General features: G+C 43.1%; 1 protein-coding gene across 2 annotated transcripts in view; it reads right to left on the reverse strand.

Moving 5' to 3' along the window:
* Positions 1-26,742, reverse strand: part of mgme1 (mitochondrial genome maintenance exonuclease 1) — a 183,936-nt gene that overhangs the window by 89,687 nt on the left and 67,507 nt on the right. Inside the window, exon 1 of one of the 2 annotated variants that reach the window (XM_087991541.1) lies at positions 19,546-19,564. The exons of the other annotated variant lie outside the window; for it this stretch is intronic. The gene's annotated coding sequence lies outside the window, so the exon portion shown is untranslated. Of the gene's footprint in view, positions 1-19,545; positions 19,565-26,742 lie in introns of those variants that run through there. 2 annotated transcript variants of the gene reach the window in all.

A 26,742-nucleotide genomic window follows, 5' to 3' on the forward strand; every position in this document is an offset into this window, starting at 1 on the left:
TACATCTCAGCACATCTGTCACAGGGTCACTGGACCGGAAACGTTAACTCTACTTTCCCTCCACAGATGCTGCCAAGACCTGAGTTTCTCCAGCGATTTCTGTTTTATATTTATTCTTTGTTGCAGCTGCTGCCATCTTAGCTACTGTAGAAGTGGCAACTAAAAGTTTCCTACTTAAGGAATCTAATTCTCAAGATAAGGGCAAGTATCGTGTGACTGAGATTAAAAGGATCACATGAGTAACCAAGAGCTTGATAGAAAAAATGTTGTACAATTACAGAAAGAATATCAAAATCAGTTGTCCCACCTGGCTTGGGACAGATTGATACAAATATTATGGATGAAAAAATATAAAAAGAATCCTGTAGATCTCATTTCTGTAAACGTTCTGCCTCTTTAAACTTTCTTGGAGTTTCGGTGCTTATAGGTGAAGCTATACCCTTCATTTCAGCCAAATCGTTTCTAAAATTCAACGCTGTCCGAAGTGTTTCTTAACTCCTGCCACCTTTCTAGACATCAAGTCATGTTCCAGCTGCAGTTTGTACGAAGGAACTGGGATATATGTTCCACTTATGCTATTTATTAAAAAATGACTTTCAATACACTCTCTGGAGGAAACACTAATTCTGCCTCCAGCCAAAGAGTTGAGTAGCTCCTCTGTCTTAATATATTTGTCAGTTTAGAAGTCCTTTTTGAAGAAAACGGGCTTATCTTTCCTGTTGACAAAGATTCTCTATATTTTTCACCTCATGCACCTCTCCCAGCGACAATTACCTCTGGTTTCATAGTTTTAATTAAAGCAATAATTTGATGTATTGTATTTTCCTTGCGAATTTCTTTCTTGGACTCGCTCTTCCAAACCCCCAATAAATCCCCTGGGGTTCACTTGCAACTTCCAGCATTCCCAACAAACGTGTCTGGCTTTGTTACAAGTGGAAACATTTGTGCTGTAAATTTTCACTTCCATTCTCAAAACCTTCCTTTTGACTTGGGAGGGGAGTGGGGGAAAAGATGCTGGGACATTCCCAGCTGTCCCTTCTCTACTTCCTTTCACACTTCTGTCTTTATCTTCTTTTGTGTGTTTATGGGGGGGGTAACAAAAAATGGTTTAGCTTTATTGATAAGGTCATAATCATTATGCATTTGTGCTGGCTGTTTTGCAGTTGCTGCATTCTAGTCTTCAATATAGGTTCTAATTATTAAAAGTAATGAGTTTTTACATTCATCAGGATCTGATCTCTGAGTTTCATGCATGGTATTTTCTCTTAATGTCCATAACTACTAGTCAAAATTATTTTGCGTAACTTTTTTTTAATTGAATGATTTATTGTCACTGGTATTTAACAAATAAATAGTGGAAAATGTAATATGTCGCCATGCTCCACCGTCATTTTGATTTACAGACAATATTACAGACTGAAATTAAGAAATAAAACTTAAATATAAGTAAAAAGAGTTCATCCTCCTCCCTCCTCGTGCTCCGCTCGTGTGCCCAGACTGTTCCTTCAATTTCAAAACTTTTGTGTGTTTCCCCTTTGAGGACCCATACACCCTAAATAGCCTATGAGAGCGTGAATTTCATATGTTCAGCTTGTCAACTGCACAAAGTCCAGTTTCCTTTTGGCCACTTCATTTGTTTCATTATTTTCTCAGATGTCAGAGAGAATACCTGCACATCATTTTCTTTTATTTGTTTTATGATGGTTTCTGTCAATATTTCCTACTGGACTTTACATTATGATTTGCATTTGCCTCATCACCTTTGCCCAGTCACCTTCTGCATCTGAAGTTTTATTAACTGCATTATTTTAACCTGGTCTCCCCTATCTCTCTTCCTTTATTTTTTTCCCTTTTCTTTACCTCTATCTGCTGAATCTCTAGCTCTAGTTTTTTAAATTCTTCTGGATCTCTTTCTTTCTTCAAGTCTTTTTGTCTCCATCCTTTGCAATTCCAATATATTTTTCTTCTCTACCTCAAGCTGCCTCAATTCTTTTTAATGTTCAACTGCTTTAACTAACAGAATTCTCACAAATTTGTTCCCTCTTGTATTTCCACCAATACCAAATGCCTTGTCAATGTTTCAATTACTGTTGCCGCCTTCGCAATTCCACCTTTAGTTTGCCAGTTGTAAGAGCTTGACTTTTATTATCAAGGATTCCTCTTTCCACTGTAGGATACTATTGCCTTATGCCAATGCCACTATTTTATGGTATAAGAAAACTGGTAGGTGTCCTCTTATCCTTTATCAATCACCTTTACATCACATTCCGTATTACGTACTCCATGTTTAATACATCCAACAGCCAGCTCCTGATCTTAGTTATGTATGCAATAGTTTCATTAAATGCAGTTATCAAATTTATATACTTACCAAGTATTTTTGGAAAAGATTAACTCCCTCCCATGTAGGTTTATAATGATTTTAAGGTTCTTGTTTGTTTACATTGTCAATTTTAGATTCTAGAAGATTTGCCATTTGGTCTGGAACACTTTTTTGGCATGTTTCATAAGTTGAATTTTGTGGATTGTGAAACACTGGCAGTCATCCATGGACACCTTGCACCAATAAACACTGATTTAGATTTCCTCTCCTTGGCAATCACTTCTGCAGATAAATCGAACCAGCCATCTGTGGTGATTTAAATCTGGCTTGGCATGTTCAATTTTATCCTCTGGTTATTCCGTTGATGGTGTTGAATCTTCAGCCTGAAAGTCGCTCTTAAATTTCATTAGATTTGGATAAATGCTTGAATATTTTATCAGGAGATTCATTGTTGCTTTGCCAAGAGTTTTGCCGTGCCCCTGTAATAGGTTCATATTCGGCATGTTATTGGTTCCAATTGAGTACAATCCACTTTCAGGAATCCACATGCCACTCTCCCCAGTTCAGTGTTTGCACCAAGAAGCTGTATTCTGTAGCAGGACATGAAATTCCGCAACTATGGAGCATTATCAGATTGTGAGCTGAACTTGGTCAGAGGGTCGGAAATGAGAACCCAATCGGATGTGGATTTATCAGGGCAGTTCAAAGTCAGATTTGCTAACTTAGAATAGTGTAGGAACAATATCTGCACATGTGTGTGCCCATAGTTTAGTGAAAAACTGCCATGTTAAAATTTAGAGAAAATTATTTATCATGCCAGATTTTGTTTTGGGATCTGGTTTGTCCAGTAGTAACGTCAATTGGAATCACAACAGACAATACTGAAAACCAGTGAAGTAAAATCAATCAAAAAAAACAAATGACATCCAGGCTTTGATCCTTTGGGGGTCTGAAAGAAAAGGGAAGTGATGCTTCAGTTGTACAGAGGCTTAGCAGAACACCTTTCACTTTTGGAACACTCCCCTCTCGAAGCTTGTGTCAACCCTAAAGGTTGATTGAGAATTATCAGGGATTAAAATGGTTACGTTATAAGAAAAGGTTGCTTGAATTTTGAACACATTGAGTTTAGGAGATTGAGGTGAATTTTAAGTTGATTGGATAGGGGAGGTTGAGAGTGTGGTGCTGGAAAAGCTCAGCAGGTCAGGCAGCATCAGAGGAGTAGGAGAATTGACGTTTTGGGCATAAACCCTTCATCAGGAAATTATAGGGGAGGTATAGAGCAGATAATTCATTATTGGGGAAGAGGCATACTCATAAAATTAGAACTAGGATATTGATAAATGAAATCTAAGTCCATTTTCACCGCAAAAAAACAGGCAAAGAAATCTGGAATTCTGTTCTTCCCATGTGGGCTGCGAAACGTCAAGTAGCAAACCATCTTGAAGGCAACAAGGGATTGACAGAAAATTCCAACAAATGTAAAAAAAATCCTGTGTGATGCTAGGATTCATCCCATTCTGCATCTTTTTTAGCCATTTGTATCTAGCTCTAGAACTCATTACTTTAATCCATCTTGTATTCCTTCTGGTCCTTCCATGCCCCCACCAGGAGGCATATTGCTGTAGTATTTTGCTTAAAATGTATAGGTCTTCCCTCCATTCTCTGGAGAGAGTGTTGGGGCTGGCTCTGACCTCATCGTTAAATTGAACCTTTCATATCTTTTAAAATTATTTGTGTTGTAGATGTCGCTGACACGTATTATCCAGCCAGAGTTGTCCTTCAGAAAGTGAGCTGCAGTCCTCTCAGTCACTGTGAGCTGTGTGGTAAAGGTACTCCCATGTTGCAGTAAGGTACGGAGTTCAAGGACTTGGATTCAGCAACTGTGAGAGCAAGTGAAACATCTCCATGTTAGCATTGGCAGTGTATGTCGAGGCATAGTGTGTCAATGGAGTATAGTGCCGTAGCTGTGGGAAATCACTAGTTTGAATGGGAAAGTGAAGCTACATGTTACAGGGGCAGAAAAATGAATGTTTATCTGTTCAGTACAATATTCTAGAAATTGGAGTTGTCATCCTGAAATTCTTCCTTCTCCTGCTAGATGGTGCTAGAAAGTTTCTTTTAAAACGTGTCAGTATTTAGCACTCCTTTCATTTAAAACGCAGTATATTAGGAAGCCACATGCAAAGGAGAATTGCTTGGAACCTAAGTGTTTATCTCGAGTTTCCATGAAACCTGTCTACGACCAACTTTCACCTTTTAAGTTCACCGTGCTTTAAGTATTCGAATGAATGACTGGCCCACAATATTTTTGAAGTTTGGGCACCTGAACAGATTTAACTTTGGCCCACGTCACACACTATGAAATCCTGCGTCTTTACATCCTGAAAGAAGTGTGTGTTTACATCCTGGTTCAACAGGACGTGCTTGTTCCACACTCACTGCTGCCAAGATCTGATCGTCTGACTCACTTCTTTGTGAAGGAGTGTTATGTACTCTTTTTTTTTTCCCTGCAGAGAAATCCGGGTTCTAATTGTCAAAGTTACCAATTAGAGCAATGAGTACAGGAACACTGGGACTTGTATGTCCTGTCTTTGAGTTTATACATGTTCTTGGATCAACAAAAATAATCTAAAAGGGCATTTTTAACAAAGTAACTTTTTAAACTCTGCCTCAGTGGTGAGAATGTGGAATTTGGAATGGTGTGGATAATAGCGTAGAAACATTTACTGGGAAGCCAGATGTGGGAGAAAGGATATCTTGCCAGGGCAAGAGGAAGTAAAATGAGAAGACAATACTGTCATAGATTTGTTGGGCCAAATGGCCTATTGCTATGCTGGAATTCTATGCAGACTCAGTGATTAACTTACAATGAAAACTCTTCACAACTGCAGAGGCTGTCCAAAATTTCAGGGGAAATTAGTGCTATGGAGTTGTAACAATGTTACAGTTGTACAAAGGCTTAGCAGAATGCCTTGTGGAGGACCTTTCATTTCTGGACGTTGGCCCAGTGGAAGGATGTGTCAACTGTGAAGGGACAGCAACATTGATTCCAAATGCTCAGAGACTGAAAGGGTCAAGTTATGAGATAAGGTTGCTTGAACTCTGAACAACATTGAGTGTAGGAGATTGAGGTGAATTTTAAGTTGATTTGATAAGGCAGGTGTAAAGGAGATAAATCATCTATTGGGGAACAGGCATACTCTCAAAAATAGAATGAGGATATTGAGAAGTGAAATCTGGATCTATTTTCACCATTTAAAAGAAGTGGGAGAACTCTGGAATTCTGTTCTCTCTCTCTCTCTCTCTCTCTTCTTCCCCCCCCCCCCCTCAACTTCCCGAAAGGCTGTAGAGTTTAACTTAGGGTACAGGAGACTGACAAGAAGATTATTATAAAAGAAAAGGCTGGAGGTAACAAAGGCTTAACGGACAGTTTCAGGAACAGCTGAGCTAAGACCAGGTTGGAAATAGACAATATTACAGAGACAGAAATAGGTCTTGATTATGACTAGATTAGGTTACAAACACTTCAATGTTGATTTTACTAGTGGTTACCAGGGGATTTTACACCTTCGCTGTTACTGACACATACATAGAAGTGAGAAAATAAAGCAGATGCTGTTGCTTGGCAGCAGTACAATTTCATCTTCAAGCGCTGCATTCTGGGTAGCCTGCTTTAATGGGATGATTCTCTTGACCTTCTTGACCACAAATTAGATATTACCATTTAATCAGTGAATGTGCTTTCATCTCCTTGGTACAGATTTTTTGCAAACAAATATGCAAATTGGTAAACTAGAATTATTTGATACTGATCTGTGCTTTTATTGTTGTGTCAGGCTGAGTAGGCAAGAGTCTAGCAGTATAAGTCATTTAATGTTTTTCACCTGAACATGCTCCTTGTAAAATCATGAACGTGATATGCTGCTGCAAGTATTTTGACTGAGAGATTAGCATTCACTCTGGTTGTGTTGTGATGAATCTTTTTGCAATTTGTCTGTTCTCTGGATGCTCAGTTTTTATAAGATGTTGGTCAAAACAAAAATGGATCCCAATAGTCCTGAGGTGATTGACTGCCCACTGTTGTGGTTTCCATAGAAGCCATGGACAATTGTATCAATTGCCACCTTGTTATTGACTCTTCAATAATGAAAGCACCACTTCTAGTCAGATACAGAATCCCATTTCACTTACTAGTGAGTTAATGACTGAAGTTAAAGCTGTTTCGCTTATTGGAGAAATGTTAAGATCCTATAGGTTTTTCTGAGCTCTGGTTTTGCTCATGTCAGTTTATTTCCTCTTAGAAAGCTAGTGCATAAAGGTGAGCAATGGTTTCAATGTGCTGCCCTCCCACTCCCTTCACAAGGTGGTGATGGCCTAGTGGTATTATTGCTAGCCTATTAATCTAGAAACTCGGCTAATGTTCTGGGGACTTGAGTTCAAATCCCACCGTGATGGAATTTGAATTCAAAGAAGAATCTGGAATTAAGGGTCTAATGATTGTTGGGAAAACCCATCTAGTTCACCAATGTCCTTTAGGGAAGGAAATCTGTCATCCTTACTCAGTCTGGACTACATGTCACTCCAGACCCACGGCAGTATGGTTGGCTCTTAATTGCCCTCTGGGCGATTAGGGATGGGCAATAATGCTGGTCTAGCCAGAGACACCCACAGCTCATGAGTGAATTTTTAAAAATAACTCAAGTAGCATGATGTCTTCTACACTCCATTAAAGTAGATGAAGAATGACCAGTAAACTAGGGTACTGGTGCAAAGGCCAGTGCCTCTGGGTATGGGAAAGGATAAAATTTCAAGTAAATGATAATCTCAGATGTTTAAGGGTTATAACAAACTACTCAAAGCCCTCTTAAAGACATTTACCAGGCTACAATTATTGATGTTCATTTATTATGCACTGATTGAAAGGTGGTTGTTCAAAATATAATGACTGAGAATTGAAGACAATCTCTAGCTCTCTTTAATTTCTCCCCCCTCACTCTCCTTCCTCTAGATACAAAGTTCAGCATTCCCCTACTCTTATTGGGTGGGATTTCCATTCCTTAAAGATGGCAGGAAGGGCAAATAATTGGTTAGATTGGCTCTAAGACACTTGGCCACTTCTTGCAACTCAGCAATTAAATTCTGAGCAGCAAGCTTAATGGGTGACCTTTCCCTTCTGCCATCAGTTAAAGCAAGTGGCCCAATTAATGACCACTTATTGGCTGGAATACCCTTCCCAACTGGTATACGTGGCCTGCATGTCAATATGGGGCACCTCCACTTGTCCCAGTCTGCGAGGCAGTTGGGGTTATGGTTGATGGGGTAGGGGAGTGGCAGCTGAAAGCCAAGCTCCTGCCCTTGCTTCCACTCCTCTGACTTCCCAGGGGAAGTGATGACATATTGGTATTGTTCACTGGACAAGAATTCCAGAGAACACAGGTAATGTTCTAGAGAGCAGGGTTCAAATCCCAGCACTGTAGATGATGGAATTCGGATTAGTTTGAAATAAAACTGAAATTAAAAAGTCTAATGATTATGAAGGAACCAGTGTTGATTTTTGGAAAAACATATCAGGCTCATAAAGTCCTTTAAGGAAGGAAATCTCTTGTGCTTACCTAGTCTAGCCTAAATATTGACTCTTAACTGCCCTCTGAAATGGGCGAAAGTATATACTGCAAATGCTGGAGATTAGAGTCAAGATTAGAGTTGTGCTGGAAAAGCACAGAAGGTCAGGCAGCATCCGAGGAGCAGGAAAATCGACATTTCGGGCAAAAGCTCTTCATCTGAAATGACCCAACAAACCACGAAGTCGTATCTAAGTCTCAAAATTCTAACAAGAAAATCTCGAAGGAATGAAACTGGATGAACCATCTGACATCAACTGATGACAAGGGAAAACACAGCCCTGTCAAGCCTGCAAAATACTCTTAGTAACATCTAGGCGCAAGTGCCAGGATTGGGAAAACTGTCTCACAGGCTCATCAAGCAACAGCCTGACATAATCATAAAACTAACAACTCCGGATGCTGAAAATCTGAAACAAACAAAAACAGAAATTGTTGGAAAAACCTGGTAGGTCTATTGGCAGCTGTGGAGAGATTCCACTAATATCTCCACACTCGATAATGGGGGAGCCCAAATCATCAGTGCAAAAGATAAGGCTGATGTATTTGCGTCAATATTCAGCCATAAGGCCGTGGGTCTTAGCCTCCCTCAGAGATCCCAAGCATCACAGATGCCAGTCTTCAGCCAATTTGTTTCACTTCACAGATATCAAGAAATGGATGGAAGCACTGGATACTACAAAGACTACAGGCCCTGACAATATTCAAGCAGTAGTATCAAAGACTTGTGCTCCATAACTTGCTGTGCCCCTACCCAAGTTCTTCCAGTACAGTTCCAACAATGGCATCTACTGGACAATGTTGAAAGTTGCCCAGTACATAAAAAGCAGGATAAATCCAACGCAGCCTGTTACCACCCCATCAGACTACTCTTGATTATCAGTAAAGTGATGGAAGATGTCATCAATAGTACTATTAAGCAGCACCTGCTTAGCAATAACCTGCTCAGTGATGCCCAGTCTGGGTTCTGCCAGGGCCACTCAGCTCCTGACCTCATTGCAGCCTTGGTTCAAACATGGACAAAAGAGCTGAATTCCAGAGGTGAAATGAGAGTAACAGCCCTTGATATCAAGGCATAAATTGACCAAGTAAGACACCAAACAGCCCTAACCAAACTGGAATCAGTGGGTATAAGGGGGGAAAATCTTCACTGTTGGAGTTATACCTGGCATATAGGAAGATGATTGTGGTTGTTGGAGGTCAGTCATCTCAGCTCCAGGATATCACTGCAGGAGTCCCTTGGGGTATTGTCCTAGGCCCAACCATTTTCAGTTGCTTCAACAATACCTTCCCTCCATAAGACATAGGAGCCAGAGGACCTCCTTGTGGGTCTGCTCCTGGGCTTGGCCAAACTGGCCATAAACAGGTCCAGGCAGTGGGCTGTGGAAGGGGTTGTTATGGCTGATTATCTGCCCCTCTTCCATGGTTACGTTTGAGCCCGTGTATCCCTGGAGAAGGAGGACGCGGTGTCCACCAACTCCCTCGAACTGTTCAGGAAGAGGTGGACACTGCAGGGAGTGGAGTGCATTATTTCCCCCTCCAACTCTATTTTGATTTAATCCCTGCCCTCCCCTTCACTGTTTGATCGCACAGCATTGCCCTTTGATGTGAAGGGCACTGCTTGTCACTGGCCACTCGGGTGTTTCCTTTCTTCCTGGTGATGGAATATAAATAAAGATTTATGCACCTGTTGTTCTTCACCTGCACACACGCAACATGGGTGCTGGGGAAATATAAGTACTACCGCAGTTACGGGGTAGGGGGGGGAAAACAAGAAGAAAAAAAGAAAAAGAGAAAAAAAGAGACATAGGAGCAGAATTAGGCCGATCAGCCCATCAGGTCTGCTCCACCATTCGATCATGGCTGATATATTTCTCAACTCCATGTTCCTCCCTTCTCCCTGCGACCCTTGTTCCCCTGACCAATCAAGAACCTATCTATCTCTGTCTTAAATACACTCAATGACTTAGCCTCCACAGCCTTCTGCAGTAATAAGTTTGACAGATTAACCATCTTCTGGGTGTCAAAATTTCTCCCCATCTCAGTTCTAAATGGTGTCCCTTCACTCTGAGGTTGGGTCCTAGTCTCTTCTAATAATGCAAACATCTTCTCCACGTCCACTCTATCCAGGACTCTCAGTATTCTGTAGATGTTAATCATAGACCTCTCATCTTGCTAAACTACATCGAGTACAGACCCAGAGTCCTCAACCACTCTTCATATGACATGTCCTTCATCCCCAGGTCATTCTTGGCCCCCTCCAATGCCAACATATACTTCCTTAGATATAGTGCCCAAAACTGTTCATAATATTCCAAATGTGGTCTGACCATAACCTTTTACAGCCTCTGCAATACATTTCTGCTTGTGTATTCTAGCCCTTTTGAAATGATAACTAACATTGCATCTTCCTTCCTACTGAACCTGAATGTTAACCTTAAGAGAATCATGAACTAGGACTCCCAAGTCCCTTTGTGCTTCAATCTCTGAAACCTTTCCCCATTTAGAAAGTAGTCCATACCTCTATTCTTCCTACCAAAGTCCATAATCTTGCACTTTTCCACATTGTATTTCCATCTGTCCCTTCTTTGCTCACTCTCCCAGTCTGTCCAGATCTTTCTGCAGCCTCCCCACTTCCTCAACACTATCTGTCCCTCCATCTATCCTTGAGTCATCTGCAGACTTAGCAACAACGCCCTCCGTTTCTTTATCCAGATGGTTAATGCATAACTTGAATAATTGTGGTCCCAGCCAGGATCTCTGTGGAATTCCACTAGTCATCAGCTGCCATCAAAACAGATCCCTTGGTCCCAAATCTCTGCCTTCTTCCAGTCAGCCATCCTCCATCCATCCTTATCTTATTTAGCAGCCTCCTGTGCAGCATCTTGTCAAAGGCCTTCTAGAAAGCCAAATAGATCATGTTCACTGGGTCTCCTTTGTCTAATTTGTTTGTTACCTGCTCAAAGAATCCTAACAGATTTGTCAGGGATGACCTCTGCTTGACGAGGTCATGCTGACTCAACCCTACTTTTTCATTCACTTCCAAGTACTCTGCAATCTCATCCTCAATAATGGACCCTAAAATCTTACCTCATTTCTGAAGAAGGGCTTATTTCCGAAATGTCGATTCTCTTGCTCCTCAGATGCTGCCTGGCCTGCTGTGTTTTTCCAGCACCACATTTTTCAACTCTGGTCTCCAGCATCTGCAGTCCTCACTTTCTCCTAAAATCTTACCAATGACTGAGGTAAGAAGTCAGACTAACCGGCTTGTAGTTTCTTATCTTCTGCTTCCCTTCTTTCCTAAACAGGAGGGGGTTATATTAGACATTTTCCTCTGGAAACCCTCCCTGACTCCATTGATTCCTGAAATATCACCACCAATGCCTCTACAATGTCTTCAGCTATTTCCTTCAGAAATCTGGGGTATAGTCCACTCATTCCAGGTGATTTATCCATCTTCATATGTTTCAGCTTTCCCAGTACCTTCTCCTTAGTGATGGCCACTGACTTCCCTGAAGTTCTGATATGCTGCTGGTATCTGGCACTGTGAAATCCAATGCAAAATCCCTATTCAGTCCCTCTGCCACTTCTTTGTCCTCAATTTCTGTTTCTCCAGCTTCATTTTTGTGCAGTTCAATGTCCACACTTATCTTTTAGATATCTAAAAAAACCTCTTGCAGTCTTCTTTCTCTCATGTTTCATCTTTTCCCCAGTATTGTTCTTTTCAGTTATCTTCTCCTGGTTTTAAAGACTTGGACTACTTTTCCCAGGATCACCTCTGGGTCCTATGGCCTACCTGCAGCCAGCCAGCATACCAGTTCTCCCTCCTCATCCATCCAACCCCACAATGCACCCTTTGCCTCCACCTCTCCCTCTTCACCTCATCCCCCCCACACCCCTTCCCACTCCCCCACCACACACCCCAGCCCACACCCCTCCCAATCTCATTTCTCTCTCCCACTTCCTCCCACCACACCACACCCAACCCTCACCCACCACATGCTATCTATCACCCTTCTGATCACTCCCCTCTTTCAGCTCCTTCGGACCTCCCAAAACCCCACCCTTGAGCCCCGCCACATATTCACAACTCCAACCCTTCTTCTGCCCCCCCCCCCCGACCTTGAACTGTCTGAGGTCGAATGGTCTATCCTCAGTAAAGGGCTCACGTTAGTGCTCCTCCGTCCCCACCTTAATGAATTCTGGACCCACCAAGACTTGGAGCTCTTCTTCCGCTGCCTCTACCTCCGCATCCATGCCTACTCCTTTGACAAAAACTCCAAACCTCCCTCTGAGGATCTCTTCGCTCACCTCCAACTTTCCTCCTCCACTTGGTCACCACCCACCGCCAGCCTCATACCCACCCTAGACTTCTTCATTGCAGATTGCTGACGTGACATCAACCACCTCAATTTCTCCACACTCCTCCAACCTCACCCCCTCTGAACATGCAGCATTCCACTCTCTCCGCACCAACCTCCTGTTCACCATCAAACCCGCTGACAAAGGTGGGGCAGTGGTAGTCTGGAGAATGGACCTCTATGTTGCAGGAGCTAAACGTCAACTCTCCGACACCATGTCCTACCTCCCCCTTGCCCACAACCACACCATGGCACATCAGGTCAAAATCACTCGCACTGTCCGTGACCTCACTGCCTCTGATGATCTCCCCACCACTATCTCCAAACTCATAGTCCCTAGCCCCACACTGTCCGGTTCTACCTGCTCCCTAGATCCACAAGCCCAACTTCCCCGGCCGACACATTGTCTCCATATGCTCCTGCTCCCTGAATTCATCCTGTTCAACCTCGACTCCGTCCTCTCCCCCTTGGTCCAGACACTTCCCACCTACATCCACGATACCAACCATGCCCATTTCTTCAGCAACTTCCAGTTCCCTGGCACCCAGCGCTTTATCTTCACTATGGACGTGCAGTCCTTATACACGTCCATACCCCACAAGGATGGCCTTCAGGCCCTCCGCTTCTTTCTCTCCAGCAGACCCACCTAGTCCCCCTCCACCAATACCCTCCTCCGCCTCACTGAACTCGTCCTCACCCTTAATCATTTTTTCTTTAACTTCTCCTATTTCCTCCAAATCCAGGGGTGGCCATGGGCACCCGGATAGGTCCCAGCCATGCCTACTTCTTTATCGGCTTTGCCAAACAGTCCCTCTTCAGCACCTACACAGGCACTGTGCCCCATCACCATTCCATTGATGACTGCATCGGTGCAGCATCTTGCACCCAGGCTGAATTGGAGCAGTTCATCGACTTCACCTACAACTTCCATCCCACCCTCAAATTCACTTTGTCCATCTCGGACACCTCCCTCCCTTTCTTGACCTCTCCATTTCCGTCTCTGACGACAGTCTCCAGACGGACATTTACTACAAACCCACAGACTCTCACAACTACCTGGACTACATCTCATCCCATCCAGTATCCTGCAAGAACTCCATCCTGTTTTCCCAATTCCTCCGCCTCTGCTGCATCTGCTCAGATGAAGAGACATTCCACTCCCAAGCATTCCAGATGTCCACCTATTTCAAACAATGTTCCTCCCCCCCTCTGTCATCCAGACAGCCCTCCACCGCGCCACCTCCATTCCCGTTTCACTGCTCTAAATCATCCCCCCAATGCAATAAAGACAAATCCCCCCTTGTCCTCACTTACCAACCCACCAGTCTCTGCATCCAACATATCATCCTGAAACAGGTCTGCTAACTCCAACTAGACCCCACCTCCAAGAACATCTCCTCCCCCCCCCACCCCTGTCTGCCTTTCGCAAATATTGTTTCCTTTGACAGTCCTTGGTTTGTGCCACTCTCCCCACCAAACCCCCAGAACTCCCAAGTACCTCCCCCACAACCAGAAAAGATAGAAAACCTGCTGGCACACCAACCCCCACCCCACTCCCACCTCCATCCAGGGCCCCAAACAGTCCTTCCAGGTGAGACAGACATTCACCTGTCTCTTTTCCAGCCTAGTTTACTGCATCAGGTGCTCCCAATGTGGTAAACTTAGGGAATGGTTCACCGAGCATCTCAGCTGGGCCCGCAGTTACCAGACCTCCCAGTTACCACTCCTTTCAATTCCCCCAAACACTCCCCTTCCGACATGACCATCCTTGGCTTCCTCCATTGCCACAATGAACCAAACCACAAATTGGAGGAACACCACCTCATCCTCTGCCTGGGCAGCCTACAGCCCAGAGGACTCAACATTGAGTTCTCCAATTTCAAATACTCCCACTTCCTTTCTCCTACTCACTTCCCAGCTCCTCCCCCTCCCTTCCACTACTCCCAGCCACCAACTGGATTCATTCCTCCGATCGACCAACCAGGTCATACCCCCTGCCTGTCTTCACCTATCCCCAATTCACTACCCTGCCCCCAACAATCCCTTTATCTGCAGCTCCCCTTCTACCCACCCCGAATTCTGAAGACAAGTTAGACTCAAAACATCGACTTCTCCACCTCCTGATGCTGCCTGGCTTGCTGTGTTCTCCCAGCCTCCTGCTTGTCTACCAGTTCTCTGACTTCCCATCATCTTCACCACATTGTATGCCTTTTCTTTTGCTTTTATGCTTTTCCTGACTTCTCGTGTCATCCATGGTTTCATCATCTTGCCCCTTAGTATCTTTCATCTTCCTTGGGATGAATTTCTGCTGTGCCTCCTGCATTACCCCCAGACAACCCTGTATTTGCTGCTCCCCCATCTTCCCTGCTGGGGCTCCCTTCCAATCAACTCTGGCCAGCTCCTCCCTCTTGTCTTTATAGTTGCCTTAACTCAATTGTAATACCATTACGATCTGATTCCAACTTCTCCCTCTCAAGCTGCAGAATGCATTCTATCATATTATGGTCACTGCTCCCTAGGGGTTCCTTCACATTAAGCTTTCTAATCAAGTCTGCCTCATTACCCATCACCAAATCCAGAATTACCTGTTCTCTCAGGGGCTTGACCACGAGCAGCTCCAATAAACTATCTCATAGACATTCCATGAATTATTTTTCTTGGGATCTGCAACCAACCTGATTTTTTCCAGTCCTCCTGCATGTTGAAGTCCTCCATGATTATTGTAATAGCGCCTTTCTTACATGTCTTTTCTATCTCCTAATTTATTTTCTTCCCCACATCCTGACTCCTGCTAAGAGGCCTGTACATAACTCCCATCAGGGTCTTTTTTCTTTTGAAGCTGCTGAATTCTTCCCACAGATTCTATGCCTTCTGACTCTATATCACTTCTTGCTTTCGATGTAATTTCAATTCTTACTAACATGGGAAATCCGCCTCCTCTCTCCATCTGCCTGTCCTTGCGATAGGATGTGTATCCTGGGATATTTAGTTCCCAGCCCAGATCCCCTTGCACACTGTAATACCCACAACATTGTACATGCCAATTTCAGTCTGCAGTACAAACTCATTTACCTTGTTTTGTCTCCTTCATGCATTTAAGTACAACATGCTTAGACTGCACTCCCCCCCTTCTCATAGTTGTCCCCTGATCTGCTGTGTCTGAAGTTCGATTCCTGACCCTTTCCGTACTCTCTGTCCTATCGCTGGTGCTGGAAATTTTAATAACCTCTGCTGAGCCGTCCCCCACTTTATCCATCACTTCCCATGCAACTGAAGCTTCTGCTCCCCACCCACTCTATTTAGCTTAAAGCCCTGTCCAGTCACATGATTTGCCAGGTGTCTGGTCCCAGCATGATCCAGGTGGAGCCTGTACAATGAGAACATCTCCCTCCTTTCCTCAGTATTGCTACAAATGTCCCATGAATTCAAACCTATTTTTCCCACGCCCAATCATTGAGCCACATAGTTACCTCTATAATCTTGTTGGCATTGTGCCAATTTACTCCTTGCCCAGGTAGTAAGATTATTACTTAGAGATTGTTACCTTTTTGATAATGCTTGTTAATTTAGCCTCTCTTTCTACCTATACCGTTAGTACATACGTGGACACAACTGAATCTTTCCCCTCCTCCTTCAAGTTCCAGCCCAGATGAGATATCCTGAACCCAGGCACCAGGCAGGCAACATAGTCTTTGGGTCTCTCAATTCTGGCCACAGAGAACAGTGCCTATTCCCCTAACTATACCATCCCTGATTACAACTACACTTCTCTTTTCTCCCAGCTCTTAAACAGCTCATGAAGTCAGAAGTGGATATGGTCACTGATAATTGTGCAATGTTCAATCACCATTTGTGATTCCTCAGAATCTAAGGTAGTCCATGTCTAAATGCAGCAAGATCTGAACAACTTCCAGATTTGGGGTGACAAGTGGCAAGTATCATCCACACCACACACTGTCAGACAATGACCATGTCCAACAAGAGAATCCAACCATAGCTCCTTGATACTGAATGGTATAACCATCACTAAATCCCCCAGTAATAGTATCCTGGGGGTTTCTATTGTGATGATGCTGCTTCTTTAATAAAGTTAAGCTGTCATAGAGTCATAGAGATGTGCAGCACAGAAACAGAGCTTTCGGTCTAACTCATCCATGCCGACCAGATATCCCAACCCAATCTAGTCCCACCTGCCAGCACCTGGCCCATATCCCTCTAAACCCTTCCTATTCATATACCCATCAAATGCCTTTTAAATGCTGTAATTGTACCAGCCTCCACCACTTCCTCTGGCAGTTCATTCTATACACGTACCACCCTCTGTGTAAAAAGGTTGCCCCTCTCACCCTGAACCTATGCTCTCCTGTTCTGGACTCCCCCTCCCCAGGGAAAAGACCTTGTTTACTTATCCTATCCATGCCCCTCATGATTCTATAAACCTCTTTCAGGTCATCCCTCAGCCTTCAACGCTCCAGAAAAAACAGCCTCAGCCTATTCAGCCTCTCTCTAAAGTTCAAATCCTCCAACCCAGACAACATCCTTAGAAGTCTTTTCTGAACACTTTCAAGTTTCACAACATCCTTCCAATAGGAAGGAGACCAGAATTGTATGCAATATTCCAACAGTGGCCTAATCAATGTCCTGTACAGCTGCAACATGACCTCTCAACTCCTGTACTCAGTACTCTGACCAATAAAGGAAAGCATACCAAACGCCTTCTTCACTATCCTATTTACTTGTGACTCTACTTTCAAGGTGCTATGAACCTGCACTCCAGGGTCTCTTTGTTCAACAACATTCCCTAGGACCTTACCATTATGTGTATAAGTCCTGCTAAGATTTGCTTTCCCAAAATACAGCATCTCGCATTTATTTAAATTAAACTCCATCTGCCACTCCTCATCTGATCAAGATCCCGTTATAATCTGAGGTAACCCTCTTCACTGTCCACTACACCTCCAATTTTGATGTCATCTGCAAACTTACTAAATATACCTCTTATGCTCAGATCCAAACAATTCATATGAATGACAAAAAGTAGAGTTCTTAAGTTTTTCTCAAGAGGCATTGTAAACTGCAGAGGTTCTGACTTGTCTGGAATTTGGGGTCTTTGCTTTTGGTAACAGATACTACCCAAGGCAACAATCAGGGAAAAGGCCTTTAGGTTTTTTTCGAAACAGTTGTCCAATGATAGGGGAGTGGCCGGTTCTCCCAGTTCAGGAATTTTTCTCGTTTGGTTTAGTTTTAGTTGGGGACCCGGAGAAACAGCTGCAGTGAAACGTTTCCATGCTTCAGCAAATGATCCTGGCTGATTCTGTCTCTGTCTGACATCTCCCCTGTAAGAACCTGTGATGGAATTTACCTTTTTGCCAAAGGGTGTGTTTATGAGATGTTGCAGGGAATCACAACAGCTCTTTGTGAAATTGCAGGGGATATCATGGCGGTCAGGTTTTCAAATTATAGTTATTCTAAATTCTGTTTTATTTGAAGCCAAGGAGTTTGACCAGTTGCATCACTCTTGGGATATCCACTTACATCTGCCTGAAACAGCTAAAGCTGTGTAGGATCTGGGCTACCTTCTTAAAATGTATTGTGGGGGTCTGGCCTCGTCCATAACATTATTGATCAGGAACTGAACTGGACTAACTATATAAATATAGTGGCTACAAGATCAGGTTAATGTCTAGGAATCTTGCAGCAAGTAACTCCCCTCCATAATCTCCAAAACAAGGCACAATGTGATGGAACATTCCTGATTTGCCCAAATGAGTGCAGCTTCAACAACACTCAAGAAAAATGATATCATCCAAGCCAAGCCAGACCACTCAATGGCATCACATCCACAAGCATCCATTCTTTCCACCACCCTTCCACCACCAATTGTCAGTAGCAACAGTATCTACAGGATGCAGCAATTCAAATTCACAAAGGCTCCTTGGATGGTACCTTCCAAACCAATGATCACTTACAGTCACAAGAACAAGGGCAGCAATTCCCCTCCAAGCCACTGACCATCCAATATATCTTGTAACTTCAATGTTGTTGGGTCAAAATCCTGGAACTCCCTCCCTAATAGCAGATATACTAATGGAGTGCCTCAGGGTATGGTGCGGGGCCCATTGCTGTTTGTCATCTACATCAATGATTTGGACGAGAATGTACAATGCAGATGACACTAAAATAGGAGATATCATGGACAGTGAGGAAGGTTATCAGAAATTGCAGCAGGACCTTGATCAGCTGGGGAAGTGGGTCAAGAAGTGGCAAATGAAGTTTAATATAGATAAGTGTGAGATGCTGCATTTTAGAATATCAATTCTAAGCAGGTGTTTCATGGTGAATAGTAGGACCTTAAGGAGTGTTGTGGAACAGAGGGACCTTGGAGTTCATGTGCACGGTTCTCTGAAAGTGGAGTCACAGATAGACAGGGAAGTGAAGAAGGCTTTTGGCACACTGGCCTTCATCAGTCAGGGCATTGAGTATAGAAGTTGGAAAGTTATGTTGCAGTCGTACAGGACATTGGTGAGGCCGCACTTGGAGTATTGTGTTCAGTTTTGGTTATCTTGCTATAGGAAAGATGTTATTAATTTGGAAAGAGTGCAGAAGAAATTTAGAAGGATGTTGCCAAGACTCAACAGTCTGAGTTATAGGGAGAGGTTGGACAAGTTAGGACTGTTTCTTTAAAGTGTGGGAGACCGAGGGGGGGGGTGGGGGTGGGGGATCTTATAGAAGTGTGGAACATCATGAGAGGCATGGATAGGGTGAATGCACTGTCTTTTTTCCCCCAGGATTGGGGAATTGAGGACCAGAGGGAATCAGTTTAAGATTAGAGGGGAAAGGATAAAAGGGAAGCTGAGGGGCAACGTTTTTACACAGAGGATGGTACGCAAATGGAATGAGCTGCCAGCAGAAGTGGTTGAGGTGGGTACATTAACATCATCTAAGAGGCATTTGGACAAATACATGAATAGGAAAGGTTTAGAAGGATATGGGCCAAGTACAGTGAAATGGGGTTAACGTAGATGGATATTTTGGTCGGTATGGACCAGTTTGGGCGAAAGGGCATGTCTCAGTGCTCCATGACTCTATGAGTCTACTGAGTGATTCACCACCATCTTCTAAGGACAACTAGAAATGGGCAAGAAATGCTGGCCAGCCAGTGACACCCACATCACAAGCAAATTTTAAAAACTGTAACCACAGCCTGTCAACCTTTAAAAATAAACACTGATCAACTTACCAGTGCAGATTTTCACAGGGAGGAGAAAGTGAGGACTGCAGATGCTGGAGATCAAAGTCGAGAGTGTGATGCTAGAAAAGCACAGCAGGTCAGGCAGCGACGAGGAGCAGGAGAATCGACGTTTCGGGCGGGAGCCTTGACGTTTCAGGCAGGAACCCTTCATCAGGAAAAAATGTTGTTTCTCAGAGTTGCATAGCCTGAGCTTATTGCAAGAATCACCAAAAACTGCTGGCATCTGATTGGCTGGCAGTTTCTGGCAGGGAAAGACTTCAGTGTGGGGTTCAGTGATACACCAAGAGGTCCCAACCACTGGTCAACTCTGAGTGTCTGACCGGTGCTTGATCCAATGGGGTTTCTCACTGGTTGGGGTAATGTATTAGTCACCCCTGAAGGTGCTCACCATTATACCCAGAGCTGAGAACGCTAAATCAGCCATTACTTATTTTCAGTACATTCTCACAACATTGCTACATGAGCACCCCTCCCCCTTTGTCTGTTAAGGATAAATTCCTTTGCAACATCAGATTTGAATTTTCAAGAAAAGAATCTGTAACTGGGAGGTTTTGACAATAGTGATCTTTGCTCATTTTGAAAAGCTACTTAAATAGTCAAGAGACCAGACTGCTGAATCCTGTAACAGGATGTGTATTTTCCCAATGCCAATGGGTTTATTCTTTAGCAACCGTTAATGAGCAGTATGTTTAACTCTGTTACTAACATAATTCTGACAGGGAATGTTCTTGTCCATTTATAGATGGAAATATCAGTACAATTAGGCACAAACTTTAAGTGTTTTCATTTTGAATGCACTGCTCTGAATTACAGGAAATCTTTCTCCCAGACAGACTGGGAGTGCCCTTAAAAGTTTTTGACCTTAAATAATACTAACGTGAAAATTTGTTTCTTTGCTTTGATGCCTAAGTACATGTCAGACTAATTCTAGCTTCTGATTCTACATTTCTGATTATGATTTCATTTACTGTTAAGCTCACAGTAAGGTAGGTTTGTTGGTGATGGGAGGGCTTATGCTGAATTTTTTCATTCGATGTCAGTATTGAACACCCTGGATTAGGACCAGTACAGGACAGATGTAGAGCTCAAAGCTCTCTTTGTGAAGTACAAACAAGGTGCTAACACGCTCATGTCAGTTGAATACCCCTGAACCTGCAATTTGCCCTGAATAAATGGTCCATTTTTATTATGTGTTATTGTAGGAATTTGATCAACCTTGCCTAAGACTCTGGCAGCTAACATCAACAATAAAGAAACTTGCATTTATTTAGTGCCCTTCACATAATTAATTAGCTCAAGGAATTTCACAACAGCGTTCTTCAGCTATCTGCCTGAAGGCGGATACAACCACACCACAATGATGTTAACCACAGGAAAATGAGGAGGCAGGACCCAAACAGGGATCAGAACTCCTGTCAGCCATGTTAGGAGCCCTGTTTTGTTGGCATCAATCTAATCAACAGTAGTCATAATACAACCAAATCTATCCCAAGGAATGTTCTGGAAACATGTACTTTAATGCGATCTGGAGCCACGGTAGAAGCTCCAACGATTGACTAGGAATCTCTCCTACTCCTAACGCCTACCATTGTGTGTGTGTGTGAGTCAGATTTACAGGTCAATACTCAACCTGTTTGATCACATGGTAAACACACCTTTCTTGGCCACAAAGTCCTGAGTAGAACCTGAGGTGTCTGCTTCAGTGCCACGCGACCACTTTGCCAGAGCCATGTAAGCGCTTGCTAAGACAGACTGTTCCGATGTTGGTGAAATTCATCCATTTTCAGTGAGTGAAGTTCCAGCCCGCTGTCCATTTTCTGGAGTTCTCAGGTCAAACATTGATGAGAAGTCTGCTAGCGTAACAAAGGGATGCCTGATGCCAACCTGACAGAAGAAAAGCACAACACATATGCAGCCAGGAGTGAGACAGGGTTACCCCAGCCTTGCCTAGGATCTCAGTAATAGAATCAGAACAGTAAAAATGAGGAATTAAAAACAATAAAAAGCACTGTTGCACAAAACAATCTTTTAAAGAAGTTTTTAGGGAAATTTTGTATCCTCATTCATTTTGGACATTTTGGGAATTAATGTGTTTCTAATGAAATATAGTAGCCTACAGAATATAAAAAATTAGTTAAGTTAATGCTTTGGAAACTTCCACCTGACAGCAAATTTTCAGAGTTCAATAAATGCCTCCTGATTGCCCCCAACTATGACAGACTGCTGTTTAGCTGGAGTGGGAGTTCTAACTGACTTGGGACTGAAGTTAGTTTTGTTGAGTTCCCAGTGGATGTGTATGCACAACGTTGAACTATTTCTTATCTCCAACTCAAGTTCTCATTGGTGAAATATTCTGTTCCTAACCCTATCTCCATGACTACAACTGTGTTGAATCCCTTTGTTTTTATTTGCATCCTGAAAATTGTCACAAAGATGACAATGTTTTGGACTTTGAATGTTCTCTACTTTGAACATGTCAGCAATCTAATGATGTAGGGTCGGCACAATATTCCCTCTGATTTCTGAGTTATTTTTAAAATACCTTAAAATCATACACACTTAACTGCAAGGGAAGAGCAATTTCCTTCAGTTTATATGGAGCCAACTGTGACTCATATCCAGTACAATGCTAATAACCCGTCCGAGTAATACACAAACAACTTTCGTTGATTAAAATGTTCTAACAGCATCCATATTTGGTATTAACAAAATGATTATCATTCCACTGACTGATTAGCACAGTAAAGTTCATGTTTTGATCCTTGGATTACAGAGTTCACTGTAGAACTCACTGTAATCCCAAGCTCCAAAAGGCGAGTTCACTTCATATCAATGGAAGTTATTGTGATCACATATTTTTGAAGATTTAAGCCTGATTCAGTGCAGTTTATCCACCAAAAGAATGAGATAGGAGGAATGAGAAAAATTCATTCCATTAAAACCCTCACCTATGCTTGTGTTGCTTCCACATTCAACTGTTCTGTGCTCTCATGGTTGACTCCTATCTTTGGCTCTCAAACCTGAGGTTATGTTAAACACCACTGTCCATTCCTCTCCAACACTTAAATTGTAAGTCCTGCTTACAATTTCTATATTGGCTCCTGACACCAATACATCATTTAAATTTCTTTGCAGAACTTGTGTACTACAAGTTCCTAAATGCAATTTGTAATTTAACTAAAAGCCTTTTTGAAACTTGATTGGAAGGATATAGCTATCCAAATGGCCTGCCCTTGACCAGAATCCTACTTTTTTTCTTTTTAAGTGTGAACCAAACTCCTTTTGAAAGGTATAGTTGAATTTATTTTTTTCAGCTGTGCATTTCAGATCGTGGCCACTTGCTATGTGAAATATTGTTTAACTACCCTCTTTTTTGCCATTTACCTTAAATCTATGTCCTCTTATTAAGGACTGCACCCAGGAAAACTTAACAGCGAAATTCACAACTGAACTTGGAGGAACCTGTTTGGGAGAGGTTACAGCACAGAAACAGATGAGTGTGCAATTTTAAGTGTAGCCTTGCTGTAAATCTACAATAGTGAGTAGAGTTGGTTCTTTCTTGATTATATGTTTCATTGAGATCTATCTCTTGATTAAATTTCAAAAATATAAGCCATAAGTATTAAGTTAGTCTGGAGCAATTTGTAGAGTATTAAGACAGTGCTAATTTCTGGATCTGTAGATTGGAAGGAGCAAAATTGGCCTAGAATAGAGTGATATGCTCTTCTTGTCAGATGTGGGAGTTTCGAGAGACTTTACATTTTACTGAGGATTATATCCGCAATAAATGTCGTTGGTTGCGAATCCTATCAAAACGAATGGATCTGTTAGAGGAGCGACAGTTAGAGGCAATGAGGAGTTTACAAAGGTAGAGGGTATGATGGATGGCAGTTATAGGAAGGGAGAAAAGCTGCAGATACAGTCACATAGATGGGTTAACTCCAGGATAGGTAAGAGAGGTAGGCAGGTGCTGCAGAGTCTTCTGTGGCTATCCCCATTTTAAACAAGTATGTTGTTTTGAAAAATGTAGGGGGAAGATGGATTATCAGGGGAATGAAACACATAAAGCCAAGTTTCTGATTTTGAGACTGTTTCTCACGTAATGAGGGGTACGTTGGATTACAAGTGATCGACTGTGATAGGGGACTCACTCTAGACCGAGGCACGGACAGACGTTTCTGCAGCCAGCAGCGAAAAATCAGAATGGTGTGTTGCCTCCATGCTGCCAGAATCAAGGATGTCTCAGAGAGGATGCAGGATGTTCTCAAGGGTGAGAGGAACCAGCAGGAGGTCATTGTACACATTGGAACCAATGACAGATGAAGAGAAAAGAATTAGATTCTGAAGGGAGAATATAGAGAGTTAGGTAGGAGTTTAAAAAGGAGGTCCTCGAGAGTAGTAATATCTGGATTACTCCCAGCGCTACGAGTAGTGAGGATAGGAATAGGAGGATAGAGCAAATGAATGCATGGCTGAGGAGCTGGGGTATGGGAGAAGGATTCACATTTTTGGATCATTGGAATCTCTTCTGGGGTAGAAGTGACCTGTGCAAGAAGGACGGATTGCACCTAAATTGGAAGGGGACTAATATACCGGCAGAGATTTGCTAGAACTGCTCGGGAGGATTTAAACTAGTAAGGTAGTGGGGAGGGGGGTGGGACCCGGGGAGATAGTGAGGAAAGAGATCAATCTGAGACTGGTACAGTTGAAAACAGAAGTGAGTCAAACAGTCAGGACAGGCAGGAATGAACCAGAGAACAAGGTAGGTCTGATAAATTAAACTGCATTAATTTCAATGCAAGGGGCCTAACATGGGAGGCAGATGAACTCAGGGCATGGTTAGGAACATGGGACTGGGATATCATAGCAATTACTGAAACATGGCTCAGGATGGACAGGACTGGCAGCTTAATGTTCCAGGATGCAAATGCTACAGGAAAGATAGAAAGGGAGGCAAGAGAGGAGGGGGAGTGGTGTTTTTGATAAGGGATAGCATTACAGCTGTACTGAGGGAGGATATTCCCGGAAATACACCCAGGGAAGTTATTTGGGTGGAACTGAGGAATAAGAAAGGGATGATCACCTTATTGGGATTGTATTATGGACCCCCTAATAGTCAGAGGGAAATTGAGAAACAAATGTGTAAAGAGATTTCAGTTATCTGTAAGAATGATAGGGTGGTTACAATAGGGGATTTTAATGTTCCAAACATAGACTGGGACTGCCATAGTGTTAAGGGTTTAGATGGAGAAAAATTTGTTAAGTGTGTATAAAAATATTTTCTGATTCAGTATGTGAATATACCTACTAGAGAAAGTGCAAAACCTGACCTACTCTTGGGAAATAAGGCAGGGCAGGTGACTGAGGTGTCAGTGGGGGAGCACTTTGGGGCCAGCGACCATAAATCTATTAGTTTTAAAATATGATTTGGAGATGCCAGAGAAAGTATATTCCTGTTAGGGTGAAAGGAATGGCTGGTAGGTATAGGGAATGCTGGATGACTAAAGAAATTGAGGGTTTGGTTAAGAAAAAGAAGGAAGCACATGTCAGTATAGACAGGATAGATCAAGTGAATCCTTAGAAGAGGCTTTATGTGTTTCATTCCCCTGATAATCCATCTTCCCCCTACATTTTTCAAAACAACATACTTGTTTAAAATGGGGATAGCCACAGAAGACTCTGCAGCATCTGCCTACCTCTCTTACCTATCCTGGAGTTAACCCATCTATGTAAAGGCATTAGGAGTATACTTAAGATGGAAATCAGGAGGGCAAAAAGGGGACATGAGATAGCTTTGGCAAATAGGGATACAGAGAATCCAAAGGGTTTTTAGAAATACATTAAGGACAATAGGATAACTAGGGAGAGAATAGGGCCCCTCAAAGATCAGCAAGGCGATCTTTGTGTGGAACCGCAGGAGATGGGGGAGATACTAAGCTAGTATTTTGCATCAGTTTTTACTGTGGAGAAGGACATGGAAGATACAGAATGTGGGAAACAGATGGTGACATCTTGAAAAATGTCCATATTACAGAGCAGGAAGTGCTGGATGTCTTGAAATGCATAAAAGTGGATAAATCCCCAGGATCTGATCAGGTGTACCCTAGAATTCTGTGGGAAGCTAGGGAAGTGATTGCTGGGCCTCTTGCTGAGATAATTGTATCATCGATAGTCACAGGTGAGATGCCGGAAGACTGTAGGTTGCTGCCACTCTTTAAGAAAGGTAATAAGGACAAACCAGGGGACTATCGACCAGTGAGCCTGATGTTGGTGGTGGGTAAGTTATTGGAGGGAATCCTGAGGGACAGGATGTACATGTATTTGAAAAGGCAAGGACTGATTAGGGATAGTCAACATGGCTTTGTGTGTGGGAAATCATGTCTCACAAACGTGATTGAGTTTTTTGAAGAAGTAACAAAGAGGATTGATGAAGGTAAAGTGGTAGATGTGATCTATGTGAACTTCAGTAAGGCATTCGACAAAGTCCATGGGACACTGGTTAGCAAGGTTAGATCTCATGGAATACAGGGAGAACTCGCCATTTGGATACAGAGTCGTGAGTGTGGTGCTGGAAAAACACAGCAGTTCAGGCAACATCTGAGGAGCAGAAGCGTCGACACTTCGGGCAAAAGTCCTTCATCAGGAATGAGGCTGTGAGCCAAGGGGGTGGTTAGATAAATGGGAGGAGGGTGGGGCTGGGGGAAAGGTAGCAGAGAGTGTGATAGGTAGGTGAGGGTAGGGGTGAAGGTGATAGGATGGTGAGGAGACTGAAGCAGATAGGTGAGAAAGAAGATGGACAGGTAGGACAAGTCATGAGGGCAGTGCCTTCCAAACACATGGGAGGGGAAATTGTGGTCTTTAAAGAAGGAGGCCATCTGGTGTTTTCTGTGGTGGAACTGGTCCTCCTGGGAGCAGATGAGGCAGAGGCAGAGGAATTGGGAATAAGGGATAAGGACGACCGGTTCCTTGTTCCCAGGACGACCAGTTCTACCACAGCCTCCACCTCCATTGCATCTGCTCCCAGGACGACCAGTTCCACCACAGATCACACCAGATGGCCTCCTTCTTTAAAGACTGCAAATTCCCTTCCCAAGTGGTTGATGATGCCCTCCTGCGCATCTCATCCATTTCCCACACCTATGCCCTCAGACCCCACTCCCTCCAACTGCAACAAGGACAAAACCC

Source organism: Chiloscyllium plagiosum, unplaced genomic scaffold, assembly GCF_037043375.1.
Source record: "Chiloscyllium plagiosum isolate Xiang-an unplaced genomic scaffold, Cpla_swu_hap1 HiC_scaffold_10, whole genome shotgun sequence".
NCBI classification, from domain to species: Eukaryota; Metazoa; Chordata; class Chondrichthyes; order Orectolobiformes; family Hemiscylliidae; genus Chiloscyllium; species Chiloscyllium plagiosum.